The sequence below is a fragment of the Dromiciops gliroides genome, chromosome 1 (assembly GCF_019393635.1).
Source record: "Dromiciops gliroides isolate mDroGli1 chromosome 1, mDroGli1.pri, whole genome shotgun sequence".
Classification (NCBI taxonomy): Eukaryota; Metazoa; Chordata; class Mammalia; order Microbiotheria; family Microbiotheriidae; genus Dromiciops; species Dromiciops gliroides.
Window position 1 is genome coordinate 644924595 of NC_057861.1, and position 22363 is coordinate 644946957.

Below are 22363 nucleotides of genomic sequence, written 5' to 3' on the forward strand. Positions count from 1 at the left end.
TCCCAATCAAACTGAAAAAAAAATGTTTTATAGAGCTAGAAAAAATAGTAACAAATTTATCTGGATGAACAAAAAGTCAAGAATATCAAGGGAATCAATAAAAATGTGAAGGAATGTAGCCTTGCTATACCAGATCTTAAACTGTATTACAAAGTGGTAATCATCAAAAAAATTGGTACTGGCTAAGTAAAAGAGTACTGTATCCGTGGAATAGATTACGTACACAAAACACAGTACTAAATAACCACAGCAATCTTGTGTTTAATAAACACAATGATCCAAGTTTTTTTGTATAAGAACTCCCCATTTGACAAACAATTACTAGTAAAACTGGAAAACAGTTTGGCAGAAACTAGCTACAGACAAATATCTAACATTGTATGCTGAAATAAGGTTCAAAATTTAGATATAAAGAGTAATGTTATAGGCAAATTATGGAAAAATGGAATGTTTTACTTGTCAGATCTATGGATAATGGGAGAATTTATGGCCAAATAAGAGACACCTACAAGAAACCTACAAGATGTAAAATGGATAATTTTGATTATGCTAAATTAGAAAGGTTTTACACAAACAAAACCAATGCTGTCAAGATTAGAAGGAAACCAGGAAACTGGGATAATTTATAAGTTTCTCTGATAAAGATCTCATCTCAAGCATATAGATAACTAATTAAAATTTATCAGATTATGAGCCATTCCCCTATTGTTAAATGGTAAAAGGATATGAAGAAGTTTTTAGAAGAATCAAAGATACATTTATAGACATATGAAAATGCTCCAAAATCATTATAGATTGGAGATAATTCCAAAGGACTTATTGATGAAAAATGTTATCCACCTCCATAAAAATATTGTTAATATTTTACATATAATTAAGGAATCTTTAATGAAATAAATAAAAAATATATTGGGGAAGATGCAGAGCAAAACGAGAAAAAATGTAAGCTCCTTAAAAATGAGGACTTTCTTCATTAACATCCTCAGTGTTTAAGATAGTATCTGGCATAAAATAAGTGCTTAAGAAATGTTTTATCTGTCTGTCTTCTATCTCTATAATCTATCTCCTCGTTCACCCATTACCTACCATTATTATCTATCATACTATCTATATAGTCATACAATCTCAATCTCTCTCTCTCTCTCTTTCATCAATTCTTTTGGACCTTGAACTAATTCTTTTTTTGTCTTTTTCGTTCCTCCAGTATCCAGCAAAATGTTTTGCACATAATGTGGTCATAGTTTGGTTGACTGGACTGCTGCTTTTTAGTATTTTGATTACTAAATGAACAAAGTATATTTGTCATTCATATTTACCATTAAAGTTTATAAGCATCGGTTTACAAAACTCTTAGATACTCAGAAGTCATTTAAAAGTAGTCCTACACAAGGTCTTCAAAGATAGGTTATGTTAACTGTATAAGTTTACCAAGTATATTTGAAGAAATAGAAAGGAGGTTGGGAGGGAGGAGGTGTTGAAGATTAAAGGGAAGCATCCACTATTATATATCTCAAAGGAGATAGAAATTCTAATTAGTTCTAAAAAATGAAAAGTCAACCCTGTCCCAAACAGAACCAAATAACCTTGAGATCTCTGAGAAGTTTTGACAGAAAGATTAAGGAATAAGTGAGGACCAAGAAAAAGAAAGCACTTTCTAATATAATTAATATTCATAAACTGATCTAAATACTAATGCTATATTATTACTTTATGAATTAAAACTATGATTTGAACTTTAAAAAAGATGAAGCAAAACTATTTTACCTTGCACTTTTATGTGGGTTCATTGATGCAGACCAGTAGCCTCTCTGTAGCTTTAGAAGGTGACTGAGTCATCAAAGATTTAAGAGACTTGCCTATGATCATAGAAAGCCACTATGTGTCAGTGGTGGAACTTGAATTTCGGTTTTTCTGATGTGATAGCTAGTCTTCTATCCATTACACTACAATACTTAACAAACTTTGTAATAGATTTATTATTCAGATAATTGAATGTATGTTAAAAATTCTGTATCTTGGTGTTTAAAGAAATGAAACATCTTTTAAAAAAAGAGATGCAATATTCTTTCCTTCCTTCCTTCCTTCTTTCCTTCCTTCCTTCCTTCCTTCCTTCCTTCCTTCCTTCCTTCCTTCCTTCCTTCCTTCCTTCCTTCCTTCTTTTCTTCACTCCTTCTATTTTTGTGTTCCCTGGTCTAATCACAGTGCCTGGCACATGGTGGTGTGCTAAAATTAATATATATTGAATTTTCTAAGGTACTAGTGAGTTTCATAGGTCGGTCTTCTAGGTTTTTTTGTTTTTTTTTTCAGAATACCACCAAGAATGTTTGTATTGTCTTCTTCCTTATAAAACCACTATTAAGAATCAACTCTTTAGTTACAGAAGATGAGGCTGTTAGTAAAAGGCATTGTCCAGATGTACTGTTAGGAGTATGATTGTCATTTCAACCTAGGTCAACAGACATTGTTATAATACAGTAAAAATTCCTAGCACAGAATGCGCTATTTAAACTAGAAAATTTGGGAGCACTTGGATAAATGATGGGTTACATGTGAAAGATCATTAAAGGTTAGATATGAAAGCTGGTGGAAGAGGCCAGATACAAAACTCTCTTTAGAAGGCTAAGTTCTTTGGTGAATTGGAAGATTCTCTTTAGCTATTCTAGAGCTCCTTAAAGATAGTCTTTTAAAATTATATATGTATACACATATACCCACACATATATATGTATATACATATACATATATTTTTAGCAATACTCCTCTTCCCTTTCCTGGGCAGTCCCTGCATTTTAGGTAGCTTGGGGGGTTATTGTCTAGGGGAGAGGACATCACAACTTAATTGGTTTTCATGGGTAAATAAAATTCATTGCCCAGTAAAAACTTCGGGCACATCTGCCTATAATTTGACCCAAACTTAGAGGTAACCATGAAAGTTGGAACCATAGCTAGGACAATCCATGGCTGCTCTTGTGTTAGGGAAGCTTCTGTCTGTAAGCTTAGCTTTGAATGGCACATTATTTCCTCTGTGAACCCCAATCTATTTTCTGCCTGACTAAGCTTATAAAACTCTGCATAAATTCCCCCTCTCAGCCTGTTCTGTAATCCTGTGAACACATTGTCTTCCTGTTCATTCCTTCAGCCAGCGAGCACCAGCTGTTGGGCCCTGGAAACAATTTTATGTTTAAAAAAGAAAGAAAAAGAGAAGTGGACGATCAGAAAGCTGTGAAAACTGCAAAATGCTTTAGCTGCATAGAAGTTTTAGGGTGGAGAAATATTTGACCTGCATAAAAGAAATTATTAGGGCTTCCATCCATCATTGTACTGCTAACGTGCTATGGTTAGATCAATTTTTTGCCGAAAGTATCCAGCTACCGGGGCTCTGCAGTGAGTCTGTAAATTAATCCACTTTTGTTTGTTATGTTCTGAAGGAAGGATAAACCGGCAGCTTAAAAATGAGCAAAGATATAATTATCTTAACGTGGTGTTCATATTTTTTTCTCATATAAAAACTCCCCAAACTTCCTTTTTATCTATATTTTTTCAGCTTCAAAGGAAAGAGGAAGTCATTTGAAAATATCTCTAATTACTTGAACGCAGGCTTTTTCATGCCTCAAATAAGTAGCAAAGCTAGTTGTTATAATTAGAAGTTATATAAAGACAGAGTTTATATAGATTATAGCTAATTGCTTAAATAAAACCACAATCTCTTACCACCATGACTGGAAAGATATCAGACAAATGTAGGAATCAAACAATAAGTCAAAATGAGATATGTGGAGCTTGCAATAGGAGAAAAAAATAAAGAACCGTGTAAAACTTTTTAAAGGAAGATCAGCTACCATTGTTGTGGATGCTATAAATTTTCTTGCCATTTGGAGATTTAGTTAAAGACAGATTTAGAGGAAGGGAAAGAATAACAACACAACATCTCCTGGCATCTCTAATGCCTCCAAAAGCTTGAATAGAATATCTATACACCTTCTGACATTGATGGTTTTTTTTTTCTCCTAGCTTTTATTGGCTATTATTTCTGAACATGGCAACTTATAAAGTGAGTGACACTGCTTATACTAGGAACATGATGGACTGGGAAATACAACATTGGCCATTCTTATGAACCTGCCAGAACTGCAGGAAATCAGGGAAGTCTGAAGTCATGTGAGTAAGTTTAGACTTGTTCTCAAAGCCTGTTAGTGTTTCGAGTGATGTCTAGTTCATGTAGCACCCTTTGGACATGACCACTTTTATCACTGGTAGACCAATGGGCCTTCCAATGGAACAACCATAAGCACTGTAGCTGAGGGTCAGGAAGTCCTTGTGGGTTTGAAATCTATCTCTGATTCTAGATGAGAGATGATTGTGAAGTCATTTCAGTCTCAGTCTTAGTTTCCTCATCTGTAAAATGGGGATAATGATACCTGTGGTATTAACTCACAGCAGTGTTATGGAGATCAAATGACAGCATTCAGACTACACTATAAAAACGTCTACTATAAGTATATTCACCAGCACATTGAAATGGAATTACTCTTGCTTAGTTAAACAACTAAGCATAAAAATGGTAGGAATTCTACCTTAGCTGGCTATGGTATCTACATTTCTGAATGCCCTCACTTTCTGACACAAAAGGAGAGCCACTGAATTTCGAATTGGAATCCTTAGCTCTGCTATAAACTACTTCAGTTACCCTGGAAGAGTTATTTATTCCATTTGGATCTTAGACTCCAACTTGTAAAATCAAAGAACTGATCTCTAAGTAATCTTTCAATTCTTTAATCTTATGGTTCTGTGATTTTCTAGTATGGTACAATATAGCTTGGACTGCCTCTGAGTAGTTTTGTGTCTTATTTTACACCTTTGGAATTCTGAGTAACAAGTCTTTTTGTCTTCCTTCTGGATGCATTTTCTGGATTCTATTCAGGGACATGATTTTTACACTGGTTCAAATTAGGGCTTTTTGGTTGTTGCTATTTCTTAAAGAATTTGGTTCTGCTCTAGAGCCCTACATGTGTTGAAGTATGGTTGAAGGTTTGAGGTTACTTTTTTTTTTTTTAGTGAGGCAATTGGGGTTAAATGATTTGCCCAGGGTCATACAGCTAGTAAGTGTTAAGTGTCTGAGGCTGGATTTGAACTCAGGTACTCCTGACTCCAGGGCCAGTGCTCTATCCACAAGGTTACTCTTTACAAAAATGCAACTATAGGTCTACAGTCAGGAGGAAATTCACAGATCATCTAGTTGGTCACCCCATTTTATAGATGAGAAAACAGAGGCACAGAGAATTTAAATAATTTCCCTAATATTACATAGGTAGTATGTAGCAGAGTTGGGATTTAAACTTAGGTCCTCTAACATCAAGTACTGTGTATTTCATATTAAATCATTATGCCTCAATCTTTCAGTTATAGTTTTGGGTTAACATTGCCTTGAACAAAGTAGGTGTTTAATATGTTACTGAATAACTGAAAAGCAGGCCCGGGTCAGTAACTTATCTTATGGGGGTTGGTTCACATAATGTTTTCAGAGGCAGAAGTACCCAAGCCCAGATCCTACCTTTTGCAAGAAAGAAGAATGTAGTGGTATTTATATTTAGCTTGACAAAAATAGAGATTTTAACACTAATGGTCTATATAAAATATATTAGGTAGAAATTCAATGTTTTCCCTTCTGCTTGTCTTTCTTTTCCTATCAGATAAAGATGTATTGCTGTAACATTTTCTATCTCTGTCTTCTACCTGAAGGGAGGGTAGAACTTAAGTAAATATGGCCCTTAATCCTAAAAGCCCTAGTGGTGGTTATGATGGTGGTGGTGGTGATGTTTTGGGGTGGGCAAAATGCCAGCATTCTCTTTGCTCACATTTGATTTGGGGATGAAATGAGGTACTTGTAAGTCATTCAACAATTGACAACAAAAAAAAAGGGTTTACTTTGCTGAAACACAGTAAGGATATCCAATAAGGATATAGCCATACTTAGCTCCTATAAATTTGATCTCCATCATCTCCATATCGAAATAAGTCTAGAAAATAAGAAAGTGTATGATCACTAGTCAATGGGACAGGCAGAATATGGTGACTGATTTTATATTCAGACATTCCCCAAGTGGTTGGGAACTTTTATGTTCTTGGGTATCCAGGAAACTGTGTCAAGTAAAGCAAGGCAAATCATGTAGAGGAAAGAGCTTTGTTACCACTGAGGCGATGCTAAACCTTTTTGTGGGAAAATGTGGTATACCATTATATATAACACATAGAGGGCAGGAGAGTTGTTAAAGGGGTATAATCATTGCAATAGAGGACAAAGAAGAGGAGGCAGCAGCATTCACATATTTAACCATCAGATTTGCATAGCAATTTATATACATTATCTTATATGAGTGTGATGGCAATGTTGTTTGTCCTTCATTTTGGAAGAGGACCAATGACAGAATAGAGTAATGTCTTTTCTTGTCCATGAATTGGATTTAAGTGAAAAGTTGCACAAAGTCATCAGGTTCAGGTTTTCTTCCAGAGTCATTGAAGTACACTGGAAAGACAAAACTCAAGATGGCTGGTGATACCTCAGGATGTAGTGGATGACTTTGGCATCTTCAATGTTTGACAAAACTCTAAGCACTCCATAGTACCTTCTTCAGCTGCTTTCATGGCCATTGGAACAAATTATTCTCATCTACCCATTCTACAGGGGGGAAGTCTTCACATGCTTAGAGTAGACATCTCCATAACTCACTGACAGGTTTGAGACTTGTTGGTTACCCTCAACCTGGTTTAGCCTGACTGCCAAGACAGTTTGTCAGGGTGTGAAGCAAGAGCTTCCTGGAAGCTAGGGTCTGAGGAAATATTTGAACTCAGTTCTTCTTGTCTCTAAGTCCAGTGCTCTATCCACTGTGCCCACAAGCTGTTGAGCTTCATTACAAATGAAAAAACTTCAGACTTAGATAATTTAAACAACTTGTTCAAAGTCACATAGCTAATAAGCTTGAAATCATGCCTCTACCCATTCCAAACTGAGTGGTCTTTCCAATATAGCATAACACCTTTCAATTTCAAGAGCACAAATGTGATTCATCAAATAAGATCCCAAAGGACCAGACAAAACTGAAAATGTTTGACAGATAAGACACTATAGAATACTTTACAAAGGAGCATCGGGCCTCAGAAAAACTGCAGGCATCCCCATTTAAATTACTTGTCAGTGTTTCTATGTGTATTATCTCCCTACCTTAAAACATAGGGTCATGGAGAAGTGAGAGTACTCTTTTCTTTATCTTCCAGCTCTCCTTCCTATTCTCTACCCATTATACCTACACATATTTAGTGCTCAACAAATAAAAGGAAACAACAACAACAAAAATAACCCCAGAAACCTCTTATGAAACCATTCTATGAATGTGTAAAAATTTAACAACCTATTCTTTTTTCACAACATAGGGTAGCTCATTGAAAGCAGGGTCCATTTCCTTAAATAAGTCTCGTTTAGGGGCAGCTAGGTGGTACAATGGATGGAGCTCTGGCCCTGGAGTCATGAGGACCTGAGTTCAAATCTGGTCTCAGACACTTGACACTTACTAGCTGTGTGACCCTGGGAAAGTCACTTAACTCCAAATGCCTCATCAAAAAAAAAAATAAAAAAGAGTCTCTTTTATATCAGCTGATGTGGTGTTATGGTGTTTGAAATATGTCATTATGCAATAGAGCATGCTTAACCAAATAAAAGTGCATAGTATATTGCACATCTCTGAATTTATTTATCTAAATGCAAATGCACCTAAATGTTAAATGCACCCTCAATGTCACTGGCATGACCCATATCACCCTCTTTTGCTGCAATGTAGTATTACCTTTTCTCAGTTCTGAAAACAAAAATAATTTTGATCCCAGCAGGAATTCATGAAATATAGAAGAACATATATTTCATGTCTGAACCATGTATCATCATTCCTTAATGGTCTTAGAAGAAATCACAATAACAAGTGACTAAAGAGTCAATGAAATGACTTGTATATGGAAAGTATAAACAGGGTATGGCCTATTTCAAATCATGATATTATCAAGGGCTAGTAAAATCAGAAAAGGTTGGTGAGAATAAGAAACAAAATAAGGATAACCCAATTATGACAATGGTACCCTTGACATTCAAAGAACATTGCTAAGAGATAGAACATGAAAAGACATAGATTCAAATCCAACCTCTGATACTGCATAACTTTGTGACTTTTTTTTTTTTTAGTGAGGCAATTGGGGTTAAGTGACTTGCCCAGGGTCACACAGCTAGTAAGTGTTAAGTGTCTGAGGCCGGATTTGAACTCAGGTATTCCTGACTCCAGGGCCGGTGCTCTATCCACTGCGCCACCTAGCTGCCCCTAGCTTTGCGACTTTTTGCATATAACTTAATCTCTCTGAGCCCCAGTTTTAAAAAAATCTGTAAAATGGGCACATTAATACTTGTAATCTCTATTTCACAGGGTTGCTATAAGGCTTAAATAAGATAATCAGTATAAAATACTTTACAAACTAGAAAGTACTATATAAATATCAGCTATTATTATTGCCATGAAAGAACTAGGAGGTTTCTAAGCATGTTAGGTAAGATCCTCTTGGAGGATATATGGGAAGATATACATGAAAATCATACAGAATGAGAAAGTGTGGTAGAGTTGGGAGCCACACTGATGAAAATTCTAGCCCAGTGGGGCAGAATCTACTCAATTAGCCATTAAAAAAGAATCCTGAATTTGCTTAGGATTAATATTTATCTTGTGTGTTCATTACAATGCTTTGTTTTGATTGCTCAAGAAGGCTACTGATCTTGAGCAGCAGACTGTGAAGCAGTACTGGAATTTTAATGGTGGGTGGAATGGCCCAGATCTCCTCTGAATGGGAGCCAAAAGTGTATTTTCCAACCTCCTTTGCCTATGATTACACACACACACACACACACACACCCTCTTACTCTGTCTAAAAGGGATAAGCTCATCAAATTTCAGTGTTGGAAAGGATAACATCATTTTGTACACTTCTTCTTGTTATACATCAGGAAACTGAGATCCAAGAAGTCTAAGACTACTGGTAAAACTAGTCAGAACCAGGCTCTTATTACTCCTAAACTTATGTCTTTTCCATTATACTTCATTATAGTAGATAGAATGTTTGGGGGAGCCATGGAGATCTGTGATAATTGTGTAAATATCCTTGCTTCAAGTAGAAAAATGAACTCACACATAACGGCTTACCATTGTAGGTTTGATATTTTCTTACAAAGTCTCAAGAACTTTGAGCTACTAAGACTTGCTGGGTCTGTTTCCTTAGTAACCATATGAACTATATTTGTGGAACATCCTTAATCTCTATATTGGTGAGCCCATAGAAGAAGAGAATGCCACTGCCTCTTGACTGGTAATTTGTGTGTGTGTGTGTGTGTGTATGTGTGTGTGTGTGTGTGTGTATTCAGTGACAGATAATGAAGAAAGTTAACTGCATCTTGAATTTTAGAATTTTCATGACATTTACTAGCATTTATCTTCACAATTTTCCTGAAATATAGTCAAATATTGTTCCATATTGTAAAATGTCCAGCATAGATTTTTATGTACAACACATGTTCAATAAATACTATATATTTGAAAGATTACTGGGCTAGAAAAAGGATACCATCATTCCAATCATTGCTTATTCTGCTTACAAGTTATGTGACTTTAAGCAAGTTTTACCTTCTCTGGGCCTTAGTTTTCTTATATGAAAGACAGTGATAATAATGCCTTGCCTAACTAATGAAAGTTGCTCGGGGGAGGGGGGGATCAAAGAATTAGAGATTGAGGAGATGTTCATCAATTAGAGAGGGAGAGAGGGAGAGAATTTGGATCTTAATTTTTTTAAATGAATGTAAATTTATTTTACATGTATTTAAAAATAATAAAATATAGAAAAGTAAAAAGAAAACTACTAAGTTCTATACAATGTAAAATGTCTTTGTCATAATCACTTGTTCTGAGATGTGAAGAAAAAAGCCATAGATGAAAACCATAAAGAGGTGTTTGATTTAAAACCCAATGATAATATATCACAAATGCCTTTTTATTTATATGATCTTTTGAAATATATTAATTGGAAGGGAGTGAAAGATTCTCCGCATAAGAGAAGTTTCTGAAAAGAAGGGGCACTTATTCAAATATATTGTTTTACTTAAGTCTTTAAAATCCATGAGGTAAAGTAGTATTCCTCTGGGGTGGTTAAAGTTGGCAATTATGCTCATGATTACATTCCTATGGTTTTGATGGGACATTCCTTTCCTGGGAAGGTAGAATGAGCTCAGCTAATGAGCTCAGATCTGCAATTCTTAGGCTGAATTTTCAGGATCAAGGCAGCTCAGTTTCACTTAGCTCCTGCTTTTGTGGCAACCTGTGGCAAGTCTATAGTCTTAGGAGTATGCTGTAGCCAGCTATTACTTGACTAATGAGAACTGATTTGTTAAATTTGGGGGATGAGCCTTTACATCTCAGAAATCAGCAAACATGCAAACCAGGACTTAATCTATTGGGTTTTTTTTTGATAGTCTAGACTTTAGAAAGTGATGAAGATAATATTAATAATGTGGATTAAACTTAAAACTGTTTTATGAGCACATCTCCACCCCCCCCAAAAACAGAATTCACTGTTAAACATTTACCAGCTAATCCCTTAATATAGCCACATAATCTAGGACCCATTCAGGAACACATATATGCTATATATGCATCCTTCTGGCTTCCTCTCCCCAGCTACAAATGAAAACAGAGAAAAAGGGCAAATATTCTGAATTTTGTCACTGTGGTTATATAGTTGCCAGAAAACTTTGGTTGCCTCAGCTCTTGGACTCTTCTAGAATAACTCTGAAAGTTTTGATTGATTTAGTGATTAAATAGCACAGTTCATCCTCTATCACTTCCCCTGCTTAAATACTCTTTTACTTGCATACCCATGGCCCATGGTGAGAAGAAGCTGGTTAGGCCACCTTCAGTTACCCTGATGTATCTTCCCCTCCCATTTTGCATGTGGCTATACCTAACTTAGATTCACAGAATTTTAGTCGTGGAAAAGACTTTAGAGATTATCTAGATTAGCTGCTTTCATTTTTGAAGACCATGTTGTTTGTTGTTTAGTAATTTTTTCAGCCATGTCTGACTATTCATAACCCCTTTTGGGGTTTTCTTGACAAAGATACCAGAGTAGTTTGCTGTTTCTTAATCTAGCTCATTTTACAGATAGGAAACTAAGACAAACAGTGACTTGTTTAGGGTCACACGAGTAAGTGTCTGAGGCTGAATTTGAACTTGTTTTCTTAAGTCCTGGCCTGACACTCTATCTACTGGACCATCTAGCTGCTCCTATTATACCATAGTGTACAACTTAATGTAAAATTGGATGTGAACATTAAAACAATGACTCTACATAGCTTTTTAATGCCCATTTTAATTTGAAAGCTGTGTTTCAACAAAAAACAGGACTCTTCTATTTATAGAATGAAGAAACAAAGCCCAGAGATTTGTCTCAAAGTGAACAGTTTCCATTAGCAATATTTTGCAAAATTGAAGGTGAAAAGCATTACTATAGAGAGTAGTCATATACCTAAAACATGTTAACAGTGAATGGGAAGTCATAAGACCTGAGTTTTATTCCCAGCTCTGCCCCTTATCAGCTGTGTGAACAAATCCCTTCTTTCTCTGAGCTGGTTTCCTTAACCTTAAAATGGGGGAAACAACACTTTGCGCTGCCTGCCTCCCAGGGCTCTCATGAGAAAAGTACTTCATAAAACTTACAAGGTGAGAAACCATAGAAAGATGAGCTATGATTATTAACAAGAATATGATAACATAGAGTTTAGTGCCAGTATCTAAAAGTGAAGTTATGTTTACCATTTGTCTCAGAAAGTGAAACTAACAAACGTTGAGATTCTTGGCTAAAGCAGTTCCCACACAATCAATTCTCAATTATCCCAGGGTGGATTATCTATGGTAAATGCTTAATTCAAAACTCATTTTCTACTGCCACCTAGCATGCTTCTGAGTTCCCTTCTCATCATTAGTAAGGATGAGCTTAGGGCATAAAAGCTAATTTTCATGCTAGTCTAAGTAAAACCGAATTAGGAACATAAGTCTGTTAACAAAATAGGCATATGATGTATTGAAAAGACAAATAGAAACAATGGATGCTACCACACCCCCTGTTAATGCTGATACTCGATAACATAGTATTTACAAGGAATCACCTTTTTATAATTCTAGATTTAGATAATGACTAAATAGAACAAAAAATTCATAGTACTTAATAAAACACATTTTGTCTGCTGTGTTGTGTTTTGGGAAGAAATTATTATAAAAGGAAACATTTTATTGCTTTGAAAACGGAAGATAAAGGGGATAATTAGGGAACTGTAAAATGAATATGTGCTGTATTAATAGGGATTGTATTAGAATTCTGAGTGATCAAAACAATGGTATGCACAAGTGAAGGAAAAACAACTTTGTATCCAGCTGTGCATTCTATGACTTCTTATCTCTCCATGTTAAAAGGAAAGGAAGGGAAAGGGAAAGAGGGAGGGGAGAGGAGAGGAGAGGAGAGGAGAGGAGAGGAGAGGAGAGGAGAGGAGAGGAGAGGAGAGGAGAGGAGAGGGGAGAGAGAGAGAGAGAGAGAGAGAGAGAGAGAGAGAGAGAGAGAGAGAGAGAGAGAGAGAGAGAAGGAGGGAAGGAGGGAAGGAAGAAGAGAGGGAGGGAAGAAGGAAGGAAGGAAGGAAGGAAGGAAGGAAGGAAGGAAGGAAGGAAGGAAGGAAGGAAGGAAGGAAGGAAGGAAGGAAGGCATTATTATGAGTTAACAATTGAGTTGGTCAGTGCTTGGAAATGACAATTAGATTGCCTTATCTCCTAACCATTTGGATTCTGAGAGCATTTCTGCAAACCAATTCTAGAATCACAGAATTTCAGTCAGGGACTTCAGAAGCCATCTAATTTAAATTGTATTAATAATCTCCTCTAGAATATTCCCTATCAAGTGATCACCCAGCCTTTTTTTTTTTTTTGGGTGAGGCAATTGGGGTTAAGTGACTTGCCTGGGGTCACACAGCTAGAAAGTTTAAAGTGTTGGAGGCTGGATTTGAACTCAGGTCCTCCTGATTCCAGGGCCGGTGCTCTCAACTACCTTTTGCTGATGGAGGTAGGGGAGAGGTATTTGGCTGCTGGGATTGGAGGACAGACTGATTTGAAGAGTTAAATTAGTGTTTTGGAATAAGGGAAGACGTTGGGGGAGGTGACAGTGCTAAGGGCATAAACTTGCCCCAAAGAAAAGGATGTCTAAAGGTTCACAGTTCCTTTTGCCTCAAAAATTGACATTTATTTAAAGTCAAAAAAAGGAAAGAATACAAAGGTGTCCATCCCTTGTTTCCTCCTCTCATCTGGCTCCCCCTACCCCCATCCCAGAGAACAGGGCTCTGGGTGAAATCAGGTGAGGAAGGCTCTCAGATGAGGTCAGCCACATTGAGAGGCATCTCCTTAATGATGGTGTTATAGAAGGTCTCAATGTCTTGAAGAATCCTCTTGTCTTCCTCTGTCACCATGCTGATGGCTATGCCTTTATGACCAAAATGCTCACCATGTCCCATTATATGAATATAATTCTCCCATTTGGTGGGAAGGTCATAATTAATAACTAAACATACTTGCTGAACATCAATGTCTCTAGCCAATAGGTCCGTGGTAATAAGCTCCCGAATGGAAACTGATTGAAATTTCCTCATGATTACATTATGTTCTTTTGGTCCATGTCTCCATGCATTGCAGAGACAGTAAAGTCATGGGCATACACTTTCTCAGTAAGTCAATCTGCTTTTTGGCAGGTATCGATGAGGATAACAGGTTGAGTAATAGCCAGAGTGTCATACAGATCTCAAAAGGTCTTGAGCTTCCACTCCTCTCGTTCCATATTTATGTAAAACTGACAAATGTCTTTCAATGTCAACTCTTCCTTCTTGACTAAAATCCTGATAGGATCCCTCATAAACTTCTTGGTCACTTCCAGCACATGTGAGGGCATGGTGGCTGACAGGAGTACCACCTGAGTATTGCCAATGAGTTTCTGGAATATATTATAGATCTGGTCCTTAAAACCAAGACTTAACATTTTCTCTGCTTCATCCAAAACAAACATCTTGATGTATTTAGGAGATAAGTATCACCAGTTAAGCATGTCAAATAAGTGGCCTGGGGTGCCCACAATGATGTGGGGAGCTTCCATCTGCAATTTCTGAACTGCAGCCTGAATGTTTCTTCCTCCAAAGCAGGCATAGCATGAAGCACTCACGTATTCTCCAAGTCCCATCGCTACCTTTTGGATCTATTGAGTTAGCTTTCTAGTGGGTGCCAAAACCAAGGCCTGTGTAGCCTTTGAGTCCAGTTGGAAATGGCAAAGGTAGCAGTCTTCCCTGTCCCAGACTGGGCTTGAACAATCACATCATAATCCTTGATACAAGGAAGAATTGCATGTTGCTGAATAGCAGATGGCTTCTCAAAACCATAGGCATATATATCACAAAGAAGAGATTCTTAGGGAGCTAGGTGGTACAGTGGATAAAGCACCACCCCTGGATTCAGGAGGACCAGAGTTCAAATCTGGCCTCAGACACTTACTTGACACTTACTGGCTATGTGACCCTGGGCAAGTCACTTAACCTTCATTGCCTCACCCCCCCCCACCAAAAGAAGAGATTCTGAGAGGTTCATATCATCAAAGTTATCCACAATCTCATTCCAGTTTCTCTTGATGACACCATCACGATTCATTCCAACAGGGCCATTATCTCTGGATCGGGAATCTTGACTCGCAGACATGATCTTGGGGACTAGGCTACTTACTAGTTTTTTAAAATATCACCTACCATGGTTTAGAGAATATATAGACAAATACTTTAAGAACCTGAGAGTATATTTTATCTAGGTCTGGCACCTTGAACTCATTGAAGGCAGCCAGAATCATAATGGAGTCTCATATTTCCTTTAAACAGTGGTCAGAAAGATAATGACATTAGTTTTAAATCCTTTAAATCCCAAATAAAATTTCACCTACAGAAAGCGTTCTCCAACTCTTAATCTCAATGCCTTTCCTCTGTTAATAATTTCTTAATTTTCCTGCATAAAACATGTTTGTACATATTTGCATACTTGTTGTCTCTGCCATTAGATTATGAGCTCGGCGAGTGCATGGAATATCTTTTGTCTCTTTTTGTTTCACCAATGCTTAGCACAATGCCTGGCACATAGTAGATCCTGAGTAAATGATTAATAATTAGTTGATTGGAAACAGAAATTGAACAAATATTGAGGCAAAGATGACAAGAGGGGCAAAGAATCTCAAAGGAGGGTGTAATTCCATAGTCTTCCCTCTGCCTGAGGAGAAAACTCTTCTCTGATATTCATGATAATCTGTTATGCAGCCTTTGATTAAAAACTTCTAGTGAGGGAAATACAGGACTTCCTAAAATACTACTACTTAAGTGATTTCATTTTAGGACATCTCTAGTTGTGAGGAAGCTTTTCCTCTTCTTGTGTTGAAATCTGATTCACTGAAATAAAGATTCACTTACTACCCTTAATTCTGTCTTTTGGGAATGAATAAAAAAACACTTTTAAATGCCTATTGTGTATTTTATATATATATATATGTATATGTATATATATGTATATATCTGTCTGTCTACATATCTATCTATTTATATTCCTATAGAACTTCTTCACCTTTACGTTCTATAGTTTTGGAAACCAGTGACCTCCAAACTTCTTTGCCTGTGAATCACTATCAATTAGAAAATTTGAGCACAGATCCCAAACCATGATATTAATTTGTTAATTGTGTACATACATTATGAAACATATACAGATATAAATTAATATAAGAAAAAATACTTTTAAAAATGATGTTATACTTTTTCACTCATAATATTATATTCTTTAGAGAGAGTATTATATATTATATTATATTCTTTAGAGAGAGTATTATATTTTAATATTCATTATTTCTCAAAATTAAGGCTTAATTCTCTATGACAAAGAGGTCTTGTTCAGTTTATGTGGATCTTTGGTTTTCATAGCTATAATAGCTGAGCAAGGTACCTCCCAAATATACATAGCTTTGAATGGAAGTTCATCATTGATTGTGCCATGTTACTTATGGTTCATTTCCAAACAATACTAGGGCCAGGAGCCAGAGAAAATGTGTGCTACTGCTTCAGGGAGAGAGAGAGAGGATGGGAGGACTGCAGTATACTAGGCTAGGTAGGGAATGACTTCCAAACAACCACATGTGTGACTGCCTGTCTATCTCAACCTACATTAGGTGCAACCTTGGGAAAAGAGGGCAGCAAAGATAGACAGCAGCCACAAGTGAGTTAAATCTCTGTGTACTTCTTCTTTTTTTTTTTTTTTTTTTTTTTAAGTGAGGCAATTGGGGTTAAGTGACTTGCTTCACACAGCTAGTGAGTGTTAAGTGTCTGAGGCCGGATTTGAACTCAGGTACTCCTGACTCCAGGGCTGGTGCTCTATCCACTGCGCCATCTAGCTGCCCTCTGTTTACTTCTTAATAGTTTCTTTACCCATTCCAATATTCCAATAGATACAAATTCCAATAGATGATCTAGTACACACAATTTTGGGGGTACTGCCCTAGAATGTCCCAGTCCTTGGGGATTCTTACTCTAATTATCCAATGTGTTAACTAACCCTCCCAGATTTTTGCCATCTTTCAATTTGATAAGCATATCACACTTATTCTTTTATAGCATTCATTGGCAAAAAGGTTGAACAACATGTGAATAAGGAAGCTCCTTGGGGCACTCAACTAGAGAACTCAATAGCAGTTTGATACTAATCATCGAGCATGCAGTCAAACAATCAGATTCAAGTCCACATAAGTATACTGTGGCCCAGATCTTATTGTTTCAGTCCTGTGCAAAAGCATGACATGAATGACTTTGCAAAATGCATTGCAAACATTTAGGAATGTGGTCCTTTTAGCAATCCTCTGATCTAAGAGTCTAGTCACCCTGTCAGAAACGAAAGCCATAGGGGCAGCTAGGTGGTGCAGTGGATAAATCACTGGCCCTGGATTCAGGAGGACCAGAGTTCAAATCCAGCCTCAGACACTTGTCATTTAACTAGCTGTGTGACCCTGGGCAAATCATTTAACCCTCGTTGCTCTTAAAAAAGGAAAGAAAGAAATGGAAGGGATATCATGTCTTTAATGAAGCTATGCTAACTCTTTAGTAATTACCACTTGCCTCTCTAGATACCCACAGACTGTCCCATCAACACTTTTCTTTTTAAAACCAGGTTATTGACCATACCATATATAGTCGTGGTAGGCATTTATTCCTTTTCTCCATGTTTCTCCAAGTGTTCCTGATAGTGCCTCAGTAATAACACTCAGATTTTTTTAGGTCTCAAAATATAGTTTTTCTGGGCCTAGTGAGTAATTCCTTGAGCTTGGTGAAGAAAGAAAGGTGATGCAGTTTATCCAAGAAAGTCTGTGGACCAGATAATGAGGAAAAAAAGGAATAAGAAGGAAAGTGTCAGAAATTAAGGAGGAGGAGACAGAAAGTTAAACTGTGTCCAGTGTATGGCAGCCCAAGTTTTGCAAAATGCAGAGAAGTGGTTCAAATACTGAGAGCCTTTTGAAACACACATCTCCTTTTAGGAATAGGATTAGGTAGAGAGACTCTCATCTCAGTATTCAAATCCTACCACAAACACTAATTCTGTGACCCTGTATAAAAAATTTATCTTCTGCCTGTCTCAGTTTGCTTATCAGAAAAATGGGTTATAATAATAGCACCTACTCCCAGGATTGTTGTGAGGATAAAATGAGATAATGTGTAGAATGTTCTTTAAAAACTTTAAAGCGCCATATATAAATGCTACCTATCTTGTTGATGATGTTGTGAACAGATACTGAAGCTGTAGGACAATGCTCTTTATAGTAAAGAAACAAATTGAGTAGCAAGTGAGATTAGGATAATAGTGGTGAGGTACAAGAGAAAGAAGAAACAATGAACAAAAAAGGGCTTTTCTCATATTTTTTCTGGTCATTTTCCAATGGAAGGAAAACTAGGCAACAGGAATAAGGAGGGAACAATATTGTTCTTCTTGGTTCTGTTTCTAAATTCATGAAATAACATCTGGACCAGAGCTCACATCCTAGCTCTGCTTCTATTTGTGGTGACCTTGGGCAAGTCAATTAACCTTTTAGGGACTCAGTTTCCTCACCTGTAAATTAAAGGAATGAAATCATATAACTTTAAATGTCTCTTTCAGCCCTGGGCATGACACAGCAAGTAACAAACAACATGTATTCATGAATTCTCTATATTGGATAGCCAAAACTGCTCATTCTTGAGTTTCTGGCTACTTGATATGTCTAGGCCATTCATCACAGATATCTAGCCATGGTCAAAAAAATTGGCTTCTCCTATAATATGGGTGGGAGGGATAGCAGAAGGATAGGATGAAGCCAGGCTCCACTTTCCCTAATAAAAAAGAACGAATTTATTAAACTAAAATCCTCAGATCTGTTCACTGTAGCCAACAGCTGTTATTCTGTATCCTACTTTGGGTGCTCTGGGACGCAGTGACACCCGCTCAGTCTGTCTCTGTGCACATTTCTCTCATCTGGTCAAATAAACAGCTCTTCTCTCCTCCTGAAGAGAGGCAGGGCAGCTCCCAGTTGTCAGCCTGGAATAATCCCCTTCAAAGAAAAGTCCTGGCAAGTTCAAAGTAAACACACAGCTAGAGGTGATGACAGCTCATGACCAGGACTAGGAAGTTCCTCTTGAACGTGAAAACTTAATAAATAAGCATGATAGTGTTCATTCCCTCATTTCACAAACATTCATTTAACACCTACTGCATGGGAAATCCTAGGCTAGTTGCTGAGGGAGCGGCAAAATTGGAATAAGAAGAGAAATGCTTGGTCAATACTCACAGAGAGTTTACTATTTAGTATGAAGATAAAATCCAATCAAGCCAAGTAACTATAACACGCGGTACACAATAAATGCAGCCAAGAGATGGAAAACAACAGCCCATGTGAAGTCCAAAGGGTAGGGATTGATGTTTACGGGGATTAGGGATTGACAATAATGATTCCCTTTCTCTCAAAGACTCAATCTTAATTTTCCTAAAGTTGTCACAATTTCCTCTTATTTGCTAAACTTCTTATTCTGTGCCCAGGACCTTCTCCAGCAGGTTCCACCTTATACCTTCCACATTCTGCCTTTTTACCAAGATCCTGAAGGAGAAGACATTTCCTGTCCCTTCCTGATGTTAGTTTGGTTTCCTAGGGTCACAGGAGATACAAGACCAGTGCTTGACATCAGTTTGGACCTTGAAGAACAACTTTGTATTGTTTCTGCCTGCCAAACTCTCCCTAATTATGGATGCTTATATATAATTCTCATGCATGAGCACATTCCCTCCTCTTATATTCTCCCTGGTTCAATGATTCTGAAGTTCCTCTCACCCCCACCTAGCAGTGGAAGAATTGACCCTTGTACCCCATCCCCAAATGACTGAATACTTGCTCTTTTCCACTTCAATTCAACTCTTAAATTTCCCCCTTCAGTTCTACCCACTCCTTCCAATATGCTCCTTGGAACACTTATTTCACAATTAATAAACATTCTTTTATTTTTAGCTTCTTCCTTTATTACTCCTATTTTTTTGTACTGAGATCTATTTTCTTCCTCATGATAATGTTTCTCTTTCCTCTTGTCTAGCACTGGCTATTATTTCCTTTTTATACTCCTGACTGATTGCTTATAGTTTGATCATAATATTTTTATTAATCATTTTTTTCCTTCTAAGTCTTTTCTTTTTGATGAGGCAATGGGGGTTAAGTGACTTGCCCAGGGTCACATTGATAGTAAGTGTCAAATGTCTAAGGCCACATTTGAACTCAGGTCCTCCTGAATTCAGGGTCTGTGCTTTATCCACTGCACCACCTAGCTGCCCCTTTCCTTTTAAGTCTTACTGATTTCTAACCCTCTTTATTTTTTCTTACTACTGCTTATATTTCCTTGACCACTTAGGTCCTTTGTCACACCTGTATTTACTACCTTCTTTCCTGTTCCCTATCTTACCCCTTTAACATAAACTCTAAATTCAGTTTTGCTCATGAATCACTTTCTGCCTTTTCCTTTCAACTGTCATACCTTACCTAACCTCTACCCTGCTAAATTACTTTCACAATTTAACTCTTCTGCTATTCATGTGAATAGAACTAAAGAAAAGTGAGAGCTGTACTCACTAGGTCCACTATAAGATTTTTTGTGATCTAATCTCAATTGTACCCTACTATAGCAAGACAATCCTGCTCTTTAATTTGCCCAATGGAATTTCATTTATGATTTCTTAAAATACAGCATTAGAAAACCAGGCTTTGATAAAGCCCATTGGGATTCAAATAGGGATATTTGACCATGCCTTAAACCCAGATCACTTTGGCTCTCATTGATTGGCCAACAATAGGCCCCAGCCCAAGCTTCACTTGGTCATTCTTTGGGTTTTGATGGCTTGTAGTATGTATAAGTAGCAATTGTTTCTGTTCTGGCCAAAAACCCTGAAGATCTTCCACTCCCAGATAGATTTTCTTTTGACTATGTAAAAGGCCATTTTGTGCTTCATTTTGTACCTAGTCTTAATCAATGAATGGGCATTTCCTCAAGCAAATTCAGCCCTGGCAAAATCCTTAGCTTAAAGAGGCTAAGGTCTCTCACTGCACCTGGGGCCATCTCCAATCTTCCCAATCTATATCTTGCCACTGGACCCAGATGACTCCAGAGGAGAGAGTGAGGTTGTTGACTTTGCACAGCTCTACCTCACTTAAATCCAGTTCACATGCAAGCCAAGACATCACCTTCTTGATGTCATTGGTTTTCTTTGAGAATGAAGGACAGAGGGCAGCTAGATGGTATAGTGGATAAAGCACTAGCTCTGGATTCAGGAGGACCTGAGTTCAAATCTGGCCTCATACACTTGACACTTACTAGCTATGTGACCTTGGACAAGTCACTTAACCCTCATTGCCCCACAAAAAACAAACAAACAAAACAGAAAAAAAACAATAAAGAGAATGAAGGACAAATAACAATTGTCCTTAAAACTTAGGGAGTTTGTAGAAAACTTTGAGAGAGCCTCTTCTCTACTGAACAGTTATAGGAGTGGGTAGGGGGGTTTCATGAAACATTCTAGGCAAAAAGAAGCTCAAAAGATTTTGTCTGACTTTCTTTCTCATGACCATTTTTTTCTTTTGAAGACAGTTATATCTAATTTACTATTTTCTCACCTCATTATCAGACTCATATGTTTTTTGCAGTTCCTTGTCATTCAGCAAATTATTTTCTTGGATCCCCAAGGGCTTCAGAGTAAAATAAGCATGACCTGGGTCTGTGTGTGATTATTTATGAGAAAAAAATGGGGCCTAACATTCTAAGTGATGTGGCAGGCCTAGTTGGTATGTGTAGATGAATGAAAAATGACAACAATGAAAACAACACAGGTGATTTAAAGTGTCTCAGTGCTGTGTAAATATCTCATGGTGGCTTATATCTATCATTTCATTTATGCCCAGAATCATGATGAATTCCTTGAACTGATCTTAAGGAGCACTCTGTGGCTAATTTCCCAACCGAGGCAGGCCTTCAAATATAAAAGGCCTTGGCTTCTTTCAGGGAAGGTTTCAGGTCCAAATGGGCTGCTCTGTGTGAGTATACTTAGGATTCTCTGGAGCAAAGACCCTACTTAAAAGAAAGGTATGTTGATTATTGCTCTGGTTACTATATGCTCACCTTGGTCTCTGAAGCCATCTCAATTCTGGGCAGCCATTCTCTTGCAGGCTAGCCTGAGTGGCACCAATTCTCTTTCTCAGTGGAGTCTTTAGCACTTAGGAGGTTAAGAAACAGTGACTTTCAGCAAGGGGAAAATCTGATGGTTCACAATTGGAGTTCCTGAAAAGTTTACCCTTATCAAGTAAGCCGATCAGAGCTGACAAGCCCCAGCCTTTCAGAGATCGACCCAGGGCATCATAACAAACACTGGTTAGCCCAGTGCCACACAGGCTGCATGTTTCTGACAGGTCAGGAGCAAGATGTTTAAGTAATAGTGAAAAGCATTTCTCCTCCCTCCCAAAGATGTATAAAGGGGAAAGTATTAAATACATACAGAGAATGCATTTGGTAATTCTCCTAGAAGAAACAATAGTTGCCAGGTCCCTCATAAGGCATATGCATGGACTGAGACTTCCAAAGTCTCTAAATAATACAATTCAAGGAGAACAGACCTTTCTATGACTTGGT

The 22363-nt window shown here is 37.3% G+C and overlaps 1 protein-coding gene and 1 pseudogene across 1 annotated transcript in view; both read right to left on the reverse strand.

Annotated features, from left to right (window-relative positions):
- PTPRD (protein tyrosine phosphatase receptor type D) overlaps window positions 1-22363 on the reverse strand; it is a 2680207-nt gene that overhangs the window by 830438 nt on the left and 1827406 nt on the right.
- LOC122731710 lies at window positions 13484-14852 on the reverse strand (annotated as a pseudogene).